The 17,418-nt window shown below is 34.8% G+C and overlaps 1 pseudogene; it reads right to left on the reverse strand.

Moving 5' to 3' along the window:
* Positions 1-1,457: 1,457 nt before the first annotated feature.
* LOC132530485 (cerebral cavernous malformations 2 protein-like) overlaps positions 1,458-17,418 on the reverse strand; it is a 29,658-nt pseudogene continuing 13,697 nt past the window's right edge.

The raw sequence follows: 17,418 nt of genomic DNA on the forward strand, positions 1-17,418 counted from the left end.
GTCACATAATTTTCTAGCAGTCTTGAGTAAAGGCATAGGAGTATGGAGGCTTGTTATGAATTTCATTTATCTATCATTTCTCCCAAGCCATGACCTTCCTTGCCTTCAGGGAAATTTGGAAAATTTGGAGAATGGCCTTTTGTGGAGAGGGACACACACAGTGCCCATTTGGAATAACAGTTTTGCCTCTCTTAAAGCCATTTGGCTTGATTTTAGAGAAAAAGAATCCTTAGTAGATTTTAATGAAAGTATCAATAAAGGGCCCATCATCTTCTGATGATAAATTATTACAAATTTTCTGATGTAGAAAGGAATCTCAGCAAAGAAGAGTAGATACACTTTATGTCTACTCCAATCTGTGGAATCTCTTCTGGTGTTAATCATAGATTAAGCCAATAATAAAATGTTTAGTTACATAGTGCAATGAACTATTTCTTGATGTAAAAGTCTGATTTAGAACTTTCTATTGTTCGTTTATTAATTTATACAAAGTCAGGACTAGTACAATAATTTTTGATGAGCCTAGGAAGCTTTCACTATAACATCACCCCTCTACCTCTACCCAAAACCCTGCACTTTAGGAATCTCATTGACTTTTTGTCAGTTAACTTGGAAATAAAGAATTTTTACTGCCAATATCTAAATTTTTAGGCAATGAACAAGTCAACAAAATGCATATTTCTCCAAAATTGTGACATTACCTATGAGACTATCAGAAAATTTTCTTACATGAACCCTCCTCACACATAACTGGTATCCAAAGAATTCTTCTTGAACAAATAAAGTAATTAGAAATATGTAGCACTGTATCTTTACAAAATATTTTATGGAGGATGTGAGTAATAAAGAAGGATTTCTAAAACGAGGCAGCAGGAGAAAGAATATTTCAGTCAATGTAGCAGGAAATGAAAATATCTGCAAAGTTTAGTTTAATATGATCATAAATGAGTTATTTTATACTGCTTTATGTATTGTTTCTCAATATAAAAGTGCTCCTTAACAGCAGAGGGACATCTGTGCCTGGAGTTTGTCGCCCAGCCCCCAGCCCAGCCCAGGGATAGGAAGTGTGGATGCACAGAGGTCACAGGAACCTCTTCCTGGGAAGGATGGGCCAAGACTAAGGGGGTGGGTGGGGATGGCAAAGCACCCAGGCCTTGCCCCTATCGTGATGATGCATGCGGTCACTGTCCATCACCCTGATGGTCTCCAGGAAGTCCTCCAAGTACTAGCTGTCCTCTTGAGGGATGAGGGGCCTCGGCCCCAGCAGCAGGAACTTGTGGTTGTCTGCATTGAGCTGCCGCTTGTGGATGGCGAACTCTGGACTGAGGCCCTTTGCGGTACTGGGGCCCCAGGGCGGCCAACTGCTGGGTCTCCTGGGAGGAAAGCCGGGTGTACTGCGTCAGTGCAGAGGCCGTCAGCAGCTAGGGGTCCAGCACTCTGAGCGCTCTCGTTGGTGGTCAGGGCACTTGGCGATGTCCATACGCAGGAGGCCAGGCAGGGTGCCACCTGTGCGTGCACTTACCTAGGAAGGTGCCTGCTTCAGCCTCGTGGGATCCTCTAATGTTCACTTTTGTGGGAGAACCAGTCATTTTTGTGATGGGACAGAAGTGGTGGTAGGTATTGAGACACCTTCCAATATTGCTCTGCCCTGAAAGTCCATGGTGGACTCTACATAAAGTATGTGGAAGACTTGGCAGAACAGGAGCCAGGATCACCAGGCAGCTGGCCTCCACAGGCCCCACTCGGCTCTCGGACACGAAGCCTTTCCTGAGGCCTCTGGAAGTTTCCACAGACAGACTCGGGCTGAAGAAATGCCGGGGTCCTGGGCTCTTCAGTCCCACCAGGTGCAAGGCATCATACTGGAGGTGGGAGACAGAGACAGTGTCATGGATGGGACCTGAGATGGTGTTCTCCTTGTCCCTCCGGGCCAGCTGGACATTGTAGGTGGACAGGCTGGTCACAGCATCATGCTTGGAGAGCTGGTGGGCTCTTTGCACCGTCAGTGAAGTTCAGGATTTCCTTACTACTTGAGGCAGTCAGGTGTCCTGGTACATATTGTACGTTAACTGACCTCAGCGCTTCACTTCCTTCTCTGGGTACTGGCTCAGCAGTACGTGGGGCTTGGCGCTCTTGGCAGGGACAGCACCACTGTGTCCAGGTCTTTCTGTCACATTCAGCTAGGCTTTCTTTTCTCCGCTTTTTCACCTTTTAGGAATACTCATTTAAATGGCAACACAATTCCAGGTTTCTTGATTTTCTTGCCCCCTCTTCCATGTCCCCGCAAGCAGCTGCAGGTCAAAATTGGGTGAGATTAGCATAAATTCTATTCATCAAATTAATACATTGACCATGTCTCAATTCAGTGTTTTATCCTAGTCATAGAGAGGAGGATTTGGGGCTTTATTATAAGGAGTGCAGTTTTTACAGATCTTATATACAAAAGGCAGTTGATAGCAGTTTGTATGTTTGGTAGTTTATAAAGTTAAAAACTCCACAGTTCAGGAGTTCTGTACCATTTTGTCTTTAATTTTATTTTAAGTATACAGATTTAATCTATTCATGGGCATAATAAAACTAACACACTGAGGCACACAAAAGATTTTTGGTAACAAATTTAAAAGACATTCTTAGATATCAATATTTACTATGATAGATTTTAAATTTTTTCCAGATGTTAAGGAATAATATGTAGAAAAGTTAAAAAAAACTGATGAATTAATATGTTGCTACTAAACCTGAACTACCAAGTGTCTAAAATCCATTGACAGAAATGGATTTTTATTTTTATTTTACTTAACAGGATAATATGCATAATTTCCTCTTCCATTGAAGTCCCCCAACAATCAAGTCTAGAAAACTGAGAAAGGATGAGGCACTATTTAAATAAAATAACTCAGATAATTCAAAATTATATCAACATATTATAGTTCCTATTTAAGTTTTTTCCAACATTAATAGAAATACTTTTATCTCATGAAAAAAATTAATTATATTTCCAATTTTTTTCTCTGCTATGTAATTTAGATTCAAATTTTTAATGAAAATTATAAAACTTAAAGATTTTTTCATCTTTAAATAAGACATTACGCAATATTGACAATGAGGTTTAAAATAAAATGGTAAAAATTTTAAATTAAAACTATAATAAATGATTAACAAGCAGTACATATTTAGTGTTTGAATAGTTCTAAGAGTAGTTCATTATTACACATTTGTGAGTCATTTCAAATCCTCCGATTCCAAAACATTTTTGTGGTTTTATTGACATCATTCACCAGAAATTTATAATATAATTTACTGTTTTTGTGTATTTCTGTACTTTTTTCATTATACTCTGATTTTATAATATCAATGAAATTTTCCATCGTTATATATATCTATGTCTATGCAGTATTTTATTTAAATGAACAAAATAATTATCATTTTAATGTTGAAGAACTACTTCAATTACTTTAAATAATTTTATAGAAATATGTAATTTCAAACCATTTTTCCAAGTCTACATTTTTGCTTTAGTAACCTCACTATAATTTAAATAATAAATATGTACTTTGATACTATATACATTTATGTGATAAAACTTTTCCTGACAAAATTTTTTTACTCTTTGAATATGTTAATAAAAAGTAAAAATATATCTGAACAGATGCTTATAAAAATAATTCTTAAGGCAGTCTATGAATAAAATATAAATTCAGAGTAGTTTCAATCATACTGTTATACTTTACTTTCAAAATTGGAATGTGGTATATTCATTAATTTGTCTTAGTGATGTAGAGAAGAACATAAAAATACTTTTCAGAGCATGTTTACATATACCATATTGGAAATCAGGGATCATAAACGATATGGAAATTCTCATGGCATTCTGTTTTTGCATTTAAACTCTCCACATGTGTTATTACCTTACAAACAGTCCTATTTCATCTAAATGTTTCACCCTATTTGTTTACTAACCATTTTAAATTGGTTATGGTTAATTTCTTTATTTTCATTTTACCTACTAAAAAAGCAAATAAATACATACAAGAGTTCAAAGGTAATATATGATTTTGGAAACATTTTCCAAAGAAACCTGTTCTAAGGATCAAACCACTGAATGCTCAACATTGAACATAATGCAGATGGCTAAGCATAATGCAGCTTTTCAAATTTGGAATTCTTCAGTAGTACATGTAAAAGGTGTGTGTATGAAGAAGGGACCAAAAGTAATGAAAAGGCAAAATTTGATAATTGTCCAGAGAATTCAAATTCCTGTAGTCAGTTATTATTACTTTAATTTATTCCTGATATAAGCCTTGGGCCACATCTAGGACTATCAAGATCTCACATGCATGCTTAAGATTGGTTTAAAACCAATTTGCAATCCTACTGGCATCTGTTAAAATGTTTCTGCATAGAAGCCCTAAGGTCGGGGGAGTCATACTGGAGTATGTGTAGGATAGAGCTGATTTTCAGCTGGTCTGAGAAAATTCTATCATTATCTCTGGGGATACTGGAGGTTGGCTTTGACCAAGATAAGCTCTGTGGGATTTATCATGTGTAGTTTAAAGTCTAAAGATCTCCTAGACACTCCTAGGGCTTGGTTTACTGATGGTTTTTACCTGGTGTAGCCTATGAGATATGGCAATGTTTAACTACATTGCCAGACATGTGTAATCCCCCTTCCTTACTTCTGCCTTGAGTGCTCATGAGACCCAGATTCCTTGCACAGATCTTGATGCCTCAACTGATGTTGAAGCCTGGCCCATGTGCATTAAGGATTCTGGGGAGATTGTACCTGGATATATTTCAGACCTCCAAAACTTGCCTGTACTCTCTTTCTATTGCTGTGTCTTATTGATACTTTCACTTTAAATAAAGAGCATTATGTGAGTATGCTTTGGGAAGCCTCGTGAGTCCTTTGAAATATCCAAACTTGGGAAATCTGTGTAGTATTTAATTCAACTTTCCTTGCTCAGGACTAGGGTGAGGCAAGGCAAGAGCCTAGGACCCAAAATTTAAGGAGGCACTCACTTTCAAGAATCTGAGAATACCTCCTTTAATTCTGTACCTCATTTCTTATCCTCGTCCAGGACCTTCTATCTTTATAGTCTTAAGTATCTTTCCAATTAAATACTTAGGATAACTCAGATTTAGACTTCTAGCAACGTGTCTTTATTGTCTTTCCTGCCTTTGTGTTATTACCAAGGTAATATTTATGAATTTTCAACCACTTCTTCATTTAAATCTATTGATATCATATCTATTGATCCTCTCAACACCACTGCCATTAAAACAATTTTAAACACTCTGTTGAAATAAATAATGCTAAAATTTTAGTGAGAAAAAAATTGTTTAGAACCTGCCTCAATGATTTTGTTAATTCTAGAATCCTTTATTTAATGGCTGAATCTAGGTACTATTCAGCCATTAAATAAAGGAAATCCTGCCATTTGCAACAACATAGATGAACAACATAGGGCATTGTGAGTTTTGTTTCTGATCCAGAAGTTTGATGCTAATGATGGCAATATCTTGCAAAGTCAAAACCTTCGGAACACTTGGGCAAACTATTCAGTGTAGAATTCTACATATTAGAGAGTAGTTTAAAGCCTTGAACTACAAATAATCCTCTTCAAGGTAAGAGCATTAGCATTAGGTCTATAGCACTTGTTAAAATATGCACGTAATATTTAGTTGATGATTACTGCGTATTAAAATAGAAAATATAATAAACTGTAAGAGTTTATAAAAAAGTCACATACGCAGAGTATTACAGACACTTTCAAGTGAAATATTCTTTGTAACCTCTGTTGATATCCTTCTTGAGTTAGTCTCTACAAGGATTTATAAACCTAAGAGATTCATTTTAATTGTGATGGCATTTTCCCGCCATGAGCTAGTCCATTAAAATCACATTGAATGAGATTGCAGGTAAAGTGTTCAGCTGTTGGTTAATTCTCAAGCCAAGATAAAATCATTTAACTCCACGTGTCCTGCTATGATTTAAAGTAACTATCTCAAACACTAGTCAGTGAAATGTGAAACTGTTAAGTGCTTTCCTTGGAGGCTTGATATCTAGCATAGTAATATATTTTCAATTTAGAAGAACATTCAGAATAAAATTCTAGGAAAGTATTTCCATTTTTTATTTTTAGTAATCTATTTAATTAATTCTTAAAATAATTTAATATTACAGTTACTTCAACCTTTTTCCCCTAGTAAGAAAGCAAGGATTTTTAAAATTATATCTTTATTTCCTAAATACTAATTTCCTGTATAGCCCATCATTTGTCAATGACAAAGTATTTCACATTGATAGAGATTCATTTAAATATATCATGCTTGATACCAATATTCATGATACATAGAATGGTATTCTGATATCGAGATTAGATTATTCTTATCCATGAAGAGTTTTATATCCCCAAAGCACTCATAACACAGATATAAAGTCTAATTGCTAATTAATTGTATATTAATTTTATAAACATGTTGTTATACATTCAATCTTCATTTTTATTATAATGTTTACAGTGCATTGTTACATAAAACACAGAATAAGTATGGAACAATGACATGGGTTTTGGAAGCACTAGCTAATTTTCAAACTTCAATGTATATTTTCTTGGTAAACTTTGTCAAAAATTTTTCCTCCTTGAGCATCAGTTTCTTCATCTAAAATGGGAATACTCCTACCATACAAGAATATTTTAAGATTAGGCTTCCTATTTTGCAAACCATAAGATATTACAGCAACATAAGTGAAACTCATGGAATAAATTACATATAAAAGTAAACAAAAGGAAAAATTATCCTAATAGACAAAATTTATTGAATCCAGTTATATGTGGCTGATGAGCTACATTAATGTTTCAATCTTGATTCATAAACTAAATAAAATGTATATATGAATTTCCATCTTCCACCATGATTTTAGAGATCTGGAAGAAGTGTCTTTCATAAAAAAAGAATAGAACAAACAATTTCATCAACAGATGAATATATATAGAGATCTAGATACTATTCAGCCATTAAATAAAGGAAATCCTGCCATTTGCAACAACATAGATGAACCTTGAGGATATTATGCTGAATGGAATAAGTCAGAGAAAGACAAACACTGCATAATCTCACTTATATATGGAATCTGAAAAAACAAATTCATAAAAACAGAGATCAAGATGGTGGCTGCCAGAGGTATGGCTTAGGGTAGGATAATGTATGAAAGTGGTCAAAAGGTACAATGTCCAGGTATAAGATAAATAAGTTTGGGGGATGTAGTGTACAACATGATGACTGTAGGTAACAATACTGTACTGTATCTTTGAAAATTGCTAAGAGACTAGACTTTAAAAGTTCTCATCACAGGAATGAGCAATTTTAAGTATGTGAAGTGATTGATGGTAACTAAACTTATTGTGGTAATCATTTCACTACATACGCATATATCAAACCATCTTGTTGTACACCTTAAACTTATACAATGTTATAAGTCGACTGTACTTCAGTAAAATAGGATAAAGAAAATTCCAAATACTGATGAAAGAAAAAAAAATTCCTAGTTAAATGGAGAAAAAAAAACCCTTATTTATGGATTTAAAGATTCAATATCACTAATATACTAGTCTTCCCCATTTGATGTATAGAGCCAATGGAATTCCAGTCAAATTCCCACTATATTTTTGGACCTTGAATAGCCTTAACAACTTTTCAAAAAGAAAAGTAGGGCTTCCCTGGTGGCCCAGTGGTTAAGAATCCACCTGCCAATGCTGGGGACACGGGTTTGAGCCCTGGTCCGGGAAGATCCCACATGCCACAGAGCAACTAAGCCCACGTGCCACAACTACTGAGCTTGCACTCTAAAGCCTGTGAGCCACAACTACTGAGCCTGCCTGCTGCGACTACCGAAGCCCACGTGCCTAGAGCCCGTGCTCTGCAACAAGAGAAGCCACTGCAATGAGAAGCCCGCACACCGCAACAAAGAATAGGCCCTGCTCGCCACAACTAGAGAAAGCCCGTGCACACCAACAAAGACCCAATGTAGCCAAAAATGAATAAGTAAATTTATAAAAAGAAAAAGGAAAGAAAAATAAATATGAAAGACTCAGAGTACCCACTTTCAAATCTTATTATAAAGTTATGGTAATAAAGACTATACACAGGAAGAACTAAGGGATTTTTTTTCCTTTCTTGTTTTTCACAGTGAGAAGCTGGTGGGCATCCTGAAGGTAAAACTCATGGAATTTTGGTGGCCTGCCTAACACTGGGATCCCCAGAGGTCATAACTTTCAAGACACTCGACACTGAGCTGCCAGCAGTTCTTCAATTACAGTTTAAGTCTGCCTACTTGTACTGGTACCAGCAGTGGCTTCTGCTCCAAGTAAGTTGTGATTTTCTGTGATCCTCCATATCTGAGTCTATTCAGGTTTGTGGGCAGCAACTTGCCCTTTGACCTCAGTTCTCTGAGTTGTTTTTCAGCTTGTTTAGCATTTTTTATCATGAGGATGGAAGTGCTAACATCCACACTATTTACATGTCAGAGCAGAAATATAGGCATTTATTTTTTAGAAACAAAATAGTCAAAGAGACTTAAAATTTTCGAATGTTATTCTATGGAAAATATTTTTCAGTGTATCACAAAAGCTAATAATTGAATGAACGCTTCTAACTGATTTGGTGTTATATGTATTAATCACATGTATACCTAAGAAAGCTACACAATGTGGAAAGTGCTGCTTTAGTTTGTTGACTGTCTAGAAAATTGAATCTAATTTGCGGATTCATTAAAAAAATTTTTTAAATTATCTATTCTATGCAAGTTCAAAGGGACTATTGCCATTGCACCAGATTTTTCTTATACATATATACATAATCCCGAATTTTAGAATCATCTTCAAATGCTTTACATTTTATCTCTACCCAGACATCTTTTATTTACCCTCAAGGGATTTTATTTTAGTTTTTAATGTGCAAAGATGGTGTTAAAATGAAATTCTTAGTTAGGAATGAAGTAGAATGTTCCATTCTTCATTGGTAACATATTTCCACCTACCCCAATTTAAAGAAAATCATAATCACATCAGGAGAATAGAAAACAGTTCTGAGATCTTCACAGATACTGAGGGGATTGGCAGTTTTCTGCTAAAGCAGGGCCACCCATACTATTCTGGATATTAGAACTATCAATAGCCATAGCAAGACTGATTGTAGTCTTTGAGCCATAGAATATATTTGGAGAGCTGGCCATTATGAGCTTTAGAGAAAAAGCCATATAGTCAATAATGGTTACATTTAAAATTTTATACACACACACACACACACACACACACACACACACACACATTGGTTTAGGAAAATTGAAACAGAGTATTTTGCCTTCTTAAAATAATATTTCTATTATCAGCTTCTCTTATTAGTATTGATAGAATCTCTTATTAGTATCTATACCAATAATAATTATGTAATTGTCACATAGAACTTGTTTTACCTACTGTAGCTTCTTGATATTTCAAATTAGACTATGTAATGCCAAACCTTTCTAAAATTCAGAAATGATCAAACCCGCTCCCAAGACGCCAAACTAAAATCCAAAATTCTTGGCCGGTCATTCAAGTCTTAATAATCAGATTTCTGGTAACCTTAAGTTTTATTATATAGTGAAACTACAATTCACATACACCATGTACACCCATTCTGAAATATAGGTTCTTCCTTATACCTAACTCAAATTTATTAGACTTTTTTTTGTAATAATAAAATTGTGCTGTTTTCTTTATACAGATCTTAAACAATATTCTTTACTGTTATTTCTAGGTATTTTATAGTTGGTGTTGCTGTTGAAATGGGGAATCATTTTCCATTAAATTTTCTGTTTAATGCATAAAGATATTTGCATATATTTATCTAATCTCTGGACACTTTAATAACATTATTTTGGAAGGTTAGGTTGATTTCCTTTTGTTTCATAGGTCAAAAATTATATCTCTATTCCTCTGTAGATAGAGTTTCAGTTTCAAGTCAAGGGAATTTAATCTAATCCAATCTAATAAAAAATTTCAAGAAAAGGAGTTCAACTCTCTCAGTTTTCTAGGTAGACTATGCTCCCTATAGCAATTATATCTATCGAAGAATTTTTTAGAGAGACATTTTCACTTGATGGTTTTCTAAGCCTATTAGTCCAAAATGACATGTATAGAGTAAATAATTTATTTAGAAATCATCTCAGGAGCACAGTGAGGGACTAGGGGAGCGATATAGTCATTCAAGGTTATGATAGTAATTAAGTTAACACATTGGAAAAATAGGGTTTTATCCCACTAGTGACCCTGGGAGAGACTTATAAAATTCACCTCAGAATTATCCCACCTAAAGTCAAAAAAGTTGTGGTATTTACCCATCACCTCCTTCCTTCATTATTTAAGGGCTTCTCCTGGGATTGTCAGCTCTCAGGCACTTATAGACCATAAATTTTCACTGTCAGATATGCTTTTAGTTGGATACATACCAGTACTTGGAATAGGAAACCATCAGTAATTATGTTTTGCTACATTTCACTTCTTGCAAAATTCAGATCCACTCTCTCTTTACTTACTGATTCACTGATACTTGTAGCCAGTTGCAGTTTAAAAAAGAGGATAATTGAAGAAACCATTGAGAAGTTAGTTTCCCGTATGCAGTTCATCCTGTGGCCATAGTTTATATATATCATCTCTCTCTTCTACCTCTCATTCTAGATTTCCTACAACCTCAGTCAGTACTTCTGCTAATAAGTAGTTTGCCCAGTAAGATGACCCTGACTTCTTTCTCCAAGGTAACTGTGCTGTTGCCAGTTCCTGGTGCTTATAATTTTCTCTTTATGGTTATCTCCATAAATGGAAGCATGCACAAGCACACCAGTAAACCTCCAGAGATGCAGCCATATTCTTCCTTCTCCTGATTTAATAGCAACAGCTCTATTTCATCATGAAAATCAGAGTCAATTACCTCTATCAAAGTAGGAATAACTTGTCTGCCTTCAGATTTTTGGTGCAAACTGTCCAAAGTAACCAGATTGAACCCTTACTGTATTCCCAAGTAGAAAAGCCTGTCTCCAACAAATCAAAGCCCCAAGCAATTAAAACCTAGGAATTAAGTCAAAAATAAAATTTTAACACAGTCTAAAATAGTGGGGATAAATTCCCCAATGTGTCACTGAGAGGGGCTGTTATAATTTCCATTCCTAGGTTCCAGACCAATAATGTTGAAAAAGTATATTTAGTTCACACCAATATATTGAACTAACTTAGCCATTAAATGGACCTAGAATTTTTCCTTCTTTGATATCTGGTCTTAGGGAACTACCTGTAAAGTGTGAGGGATAAATATCAATGCAACAGATTTAGATGACATGTGAGTCTAGGACACCTATTTATGTAATATACTTTGTCCTTTCTAATTGCCTGAGCTATACCTCAAACACTCTCTTTCCATTGTATGATGAATTGGTATTAAGTCTACTCAAACTTATTATTTGGTATTTCAGAAAATATGCATTTCATTGTGGGCATCTTCATGTTCTCTAGTCACCGAAAGACTCAAGGCTAATGTCAAGGGCTTATGAGTCTATGATAGATCCAAGAACTGAATTGAAGAATAATTCTCAGTTGCACAAATCATGACACTGCTTGAGAATCCCAGAGGTCTGTGCTATAAATATCCACATGGTACCCTGATTCTGTAGATGTTTTTCTAGCATCATGGCATCTACAAAGCCATATGGTTTAAGTGACAGTACTACTTAGTACCATAATTTGAAATAGGTGCAGTTTCCTCTCTTGCTATTGACCTACTCAAAGCCCCAAAATTGATGCAGTTTTTGTCAGTATGGATGACATACATGATGTTCTGTACATTGACTACAGGATCTAGCCTTCTTCATACTTTACTGTGACAGAGAAGGAACATTAATATAGCTCTAAGGCTAGTAAATGTGTGCTGCTGTCTGTCCTAAAGGATTGTAAATGGCTTCTGATTCCCATTCTGGGTTGGGGTTGATAACAACACACCAGTAGCCATTTGCCAAGGTTCAGGGTTGTGTGATATGTTTCAGTAAGATACTACGTTCGTTAGAGCAGCTATGATTGTGGCTATCACATGGTTAAAGTTAGAATAGACCACTGTCATCTGCTTTGATCTATTTGCTTTTTCAGGGGACAAAGTATTGAATTAAGTGGGGATATGTCAGGGACTATCATCCTTGCATCCTTTAGGTTTGTGAAGTTTTCACTGTACTGTGCCATTTCACTGAGTGTTGCTGTTGGTACTCTATTTTGAGAGGGGTAAGAGGTATCGTGGATTCCTACTGAGCCTTTTCGACAATAATGGCTCTGAAATCCATAAGTCAAGAAAACAAAATGAGATTCTGAGAACACTTAACTATATTCATCTTGATCATGCATTCAGAGACCATAGAAATAGCCTAGGTCAACAGACCTACTGGAAAAATTATGAGATGGAGTTGGACTGGAATTTGAATTATCACTCTAAACAGGGGGTGAAGTGATGAGGAGGGCTCATGACTTTTGGATTTCCTGGTATCAGTTCGGCTTAAAATCTGCATCCAATAGCCCTGTGAAGATCTGAGTATTCAATTTTCCTAGTATTTAGTTACTATAAGAAACAGCTGTCAGCTCCTTTGGAGAAAAATTATTGACCAGTATGGTATATGCTTCCTGTGGGATTATAGGGCCTTTCTTCAAGGTGACCAAGCCTCCCATTAAACCAATGAGCTCTAGGTCTCAGAAGTTGTTTACACCTGAAAACTGGCACAGCCAGAGATCTTTCTGGTATTATATGTCAGGAAGTATTTGTATGGGGTCCACATCTGTCTTGCATCCTGAAGCATCATGTTTTCTTCAAATTACCACAGATCCCTGTAGGTCAGGTTGCTGTGGATTATATTCTGTCCTTTCTATCCATCACATTCATTGTACGTACCTCTTACAGTTAAGTGTTGCCAGTTAGTCTGAGCTATTTTGAAGTGCTCTCATTCCCACTGATAACAGGGAGCTTAATTTCAGAGCAGCATAAGATACATCAACCCTGGTCTACAGTGATTCTGAGGAAAAAGAGATAAAGACAAAGAGAGACACAGGGAGAGACCCAGAGAGAGAGAGAAGGAAGGGAGAGATTGAGATTTTAAGGAATTGTCCCACATATTTACAGAGGCTTGGAAAGTTCAAAATCTGCATGGGGGGTTGGTGAGTTGTAGACCCAGAGAAGAGCTGCAGTTTGAGTCCAAAGGCAGTCTTCCAGCAAAATTCCCTCTTTTTCCAGAAACGGCATCTTTTTCTACTAAGGCCTTTGACTGAGTGGACAAGGCCATCTTGATTTGAGTGTTCATTTCATCTAAAAATTACCTTCACAGAAACATCTAGAATAATGTTTGACCACATATCTGGGTGTCATAACATAGCCAATTAACACATGGAATGAGATGAACAATCATAGGTGATAAAAGCATGAATTCTGAAGCCATATTTTTTCTGGGTTTATAATCCATTTAGTTTTTGCACTATATGACTATAGACAACCTACTTCATTTTCCTGTAATTCAAATGCTGTCAAATAGCTGTCACACTGTGATCTCACTACAAAGAGAGGGAGAAGTGTTTGTTATTATTGACAGTTAATTAACGGCCTTAGGAATGAAGTGGTTTGGAAATATTTAAAAACACAAGGAAAACAAGCATGAGGAAAATTGTTTTTAAAGGAAATCACAGAAAAGTCTTCACTATAATTCAAATATTTCTACAGATAATCTTTTATATGATTGTGAAGTCAAACAGTGGTTCTATTTGCTGTACTGTCACTGTTCATGATGTAATGTTGTTTATTCTAACTTCTGAAAACTGCAAACTGCGTAGTCATGATACCTGATAAGACATGATCGATACATGATAAGATATGATCTAATCTTGCTTTTGTGTATATGAAAGTCAGTAGTAGAGTTGATTTCTTTTCAAAACATATTCCAAGTTGTTTCATAAAAAATTATGATAATGATGAAGGAAAAAGATAATTCATAAAATGATTCTGAATTAGTGACTATTTAAATAAGATAGTTTTAAAAAGTCTATCAAAACTTTAGATCTTCTTTGGAAGATTCTCAACAACCTCAAAGTCTGAGATATCATTTATGCAATCAAAGCTTATAAGAACTGAATATTATTTTCCTAATAATAAATTAGGGAAAAAAATATCAGTTGGACCCTATCAATTGAATTTCATTCACAATTGGTTGTGACTACATTCCCTATTTTTAATTGATCAAATTTCATTTTCATATTGAATGCTTTATTGACATTTAGAATAAATTTTAATTTTTTAACTGTTAGAGATATATATGAAATTATTTTAAATCTACCTTTCATTTATGGAAATCTAGCCTACTATGTGTTTGTAACCCTACAAACTTATGAGCTAGATTCAATGTGAACAAAAAAGCAGACAAAAACCAAAGCTGGCTACAATAGGTATTCATCTTTTTACCGTGGGTTCTACTAAAAACTGTGCATTAATCTATCTTTCCACAGTTTGGTTCTTGTCAACTTGGTGTATGATTGGTTTTATATGGAAAAAAACTATACTACAATGATAACGGGATCAGCCTCTCTCTTTTTGCTCTTATGTTCACCATCTTTCTCACCATGGGTGAAAAACTTTCTTTCATACTATGTCATCCTGTGCCATCTTTCATACTTGGTGCAACTTATATTTCAGTTGGTTTATCTTCTCTTTCACTCTCACAATTCAGACAAAAATTACAAAGAGGTCATATTAACAAGATGACAGACTGTTTTTTACACATGTCTATTCTTAAAGGCCTATTCTAAAATTCTCCCATGATTTGGTCACCACTTCTATTATAGTACCATTGTTGCAGTCTTCAAATTTAAACTGTGTCCCCTTTCTGAAACATAACTCTAATTTCTCCTATTGGAGAACACCATCACAGATTGCTCAAGATTGTTCACCCCATGTCTTAACCTGGACGTTTAAAACATCAAATGTGTACTGGCATGGATGCAGCATCTATTTGATAAATTCCATCCTCATAATGAATTTCATCCTATGCTATTTTTGTTAGGCTCCATCTCAGAACTGCTGGTGTCTCCTTTAGAGAGGTTGAATGGTCCATGTTATCAGGGAATGTGAGGAGGTCACTCATTCCCTGTTTATGAGTCTAATTGTAAACATATTCGTGTTGCATTCTCCAGGCTCTGCCTCCAAGCTATGTTGACATCATACAAAGCTGATAGAGCAATAGAGCTGGAAATAGTTTGCTAATTATCTACACTATGAAAAAATAATTTAATAATGTAAGTTTTATCTTAATTAAGATGCCATTTAAAATAACACTTCTGAACAATGGTGTCAATCTTACTCTGTTAATAAATGGATAATATAATAAAAGATTTCTTGCTATAAGGAAATCAAATCATCAAGTACATCTTAAATCTGGATATATTTGTTTTTAATTTTAATTTTTTCCTTGATTACCATTTTATTAAATGTAAATATTCCCTTCAGTGTGATCATATGTTCTATTATATGACCTCATAAAATTTGTACATAAAGACTTTTGTTTGTGAAGATTTTTCTACCTACCAGTGCTTACATATTGGACCAATACTGAAACTGAGAGCTAAGACAAATATTTCAGCTACTGGTAATGGATATTTAGATGTTTTATTTCTAAGACATTTAAAAAAATAATTAAACTTTATGTCTTTACTTGAAACATCTAAAAAAAGAAATATATAAGATGTTGTTAGAGTTTTATTTCATAGTTATTCTTATTAAGAAGACAAATATTATTTCCTTTAGAAAGAGATGGCCATATATTTTAAATTGTTACACTCTAACAATTTTAGTTTGAAGTTTACACATACTTGCACACACACATACACATATATATACTCATATAAAGATACAAAAATATGTGTGTGTGTGTATATATATATATACACATATATACATGAGCTAACCAATGACAACCCAAGTCAATAACAGCATAAGTCAATGGCAGCCAGTATATAAAGTTAGACTAATTATTTACTTCCAGAGCCACAAATCTGTTCATATTTAAGAAAATAAAGCATACTTTTCATGTTGTTAACCTTTAAATATTCACTATAATGAATTCATTTTATTACTCATATTTTCTTACTTTCATGAAAGTTTGTCATATTTGTTATTCACATAGAAACAAGGATGACTTCTAATGAGACTTATAAGTAATTCTGGAATGGTACAATGAGATTTCACTGCAGGTTGTATTAGGGTTGTAAATCTTTTTCTATTCTAAGAAAGATCATACCCAAAAAGGAGATTTCTCAGAAATGGCAGAAAAGCCTCCCATGACAGATTAGATATCACATGATGTTCAGCAGAATCTCTTTGTCTTGATACCTAGTTTTAGAAAAGCCAAATGTGTCTAAAATGTTAAAAGAAAAACCTCTAAGAGGGTGCTTTAAAGAAACTTCAAGGCTTTTAAAGGTCTAACACTTAAAATGTTTATCACAAAAATTTGTCAGACACCCTACGATTTTTTCATTTTTCTGTACTCACAAAATTATAAGAAAGTATTGATGAACCAGATAAAGTTATGGATATAAATGTAGGTAGACATATTTAAAAGCCATAGTAAAATTAAAAAGAAAATAAGTGCAAACACAGCAAAGCTTACTTTTCAAATGAACATTTTCCAAACACAATAATATTCTCAGGTTCTGAAAACCAGTTCCAGTCTAAAAGAAACCTTAATCTCAGTCATAAATGTTATGAATTTGTCTTAATTCAGACCCAGAGTAAAGGAAGATTCCCTAAAATTTTCATGACAATCTCTTTTAATTTTTAATAAAATGCTTTCTAACCCTGGATTTTATGATAACAGATTCTCTTCCCTTTCTACCTACATATCTGACCATTTTTTTCCCAGTATTCATCACTTTTGCCCAGCCCTTAAAAACCTGGCCATTTCTTCTGCCATTTCTTCTTGGGTCTCCTAATCTGCTTTATCTCTCTAATTTCCTAGAGTGTTCACCTCCACTGCCAGATCTTCAATTGCTGTTTATAGAATGTGTAGATGAATAACTGTAAAGCCTAACTCCAAAGGAGATCCCAATTTCTGGTCTTCAGATCCAAATCCAGCGATTGTGTATCTTTACTAGGTAGTCTGACAGTTATCCAGACAGAATTCATTTTCTTTTCCAAACCACTTTCCCTTTCAAAATTTCAATATCTAGAAAACTGGCAAGTACCCTCATGTTCTATCACTCCCCTTTTCCAGTTGATTCTCAAGAAATAAAATAGTAACAATAATGGGTATGGTGAATTAAAGATGGCCAAAAAAAATTCCTTGGCATGCTTCCCATAAAGAGTCAGAGACAG

This window comes from Lagenorhynchus albirostris, chromosome 12 (assembly GCF_949774975.1).
Source record: "Lagenorhynchus albirostris chromosome 12, mLagAlb1.1, whole genome shotgun sequence".
Lineage (NCBI taxonomy): Eukaryota > Metazoa > Chordata > Mammalia > Artiodactyla > Delphinidae > Lagenorhynchus > Lagenorhynchus albirostris.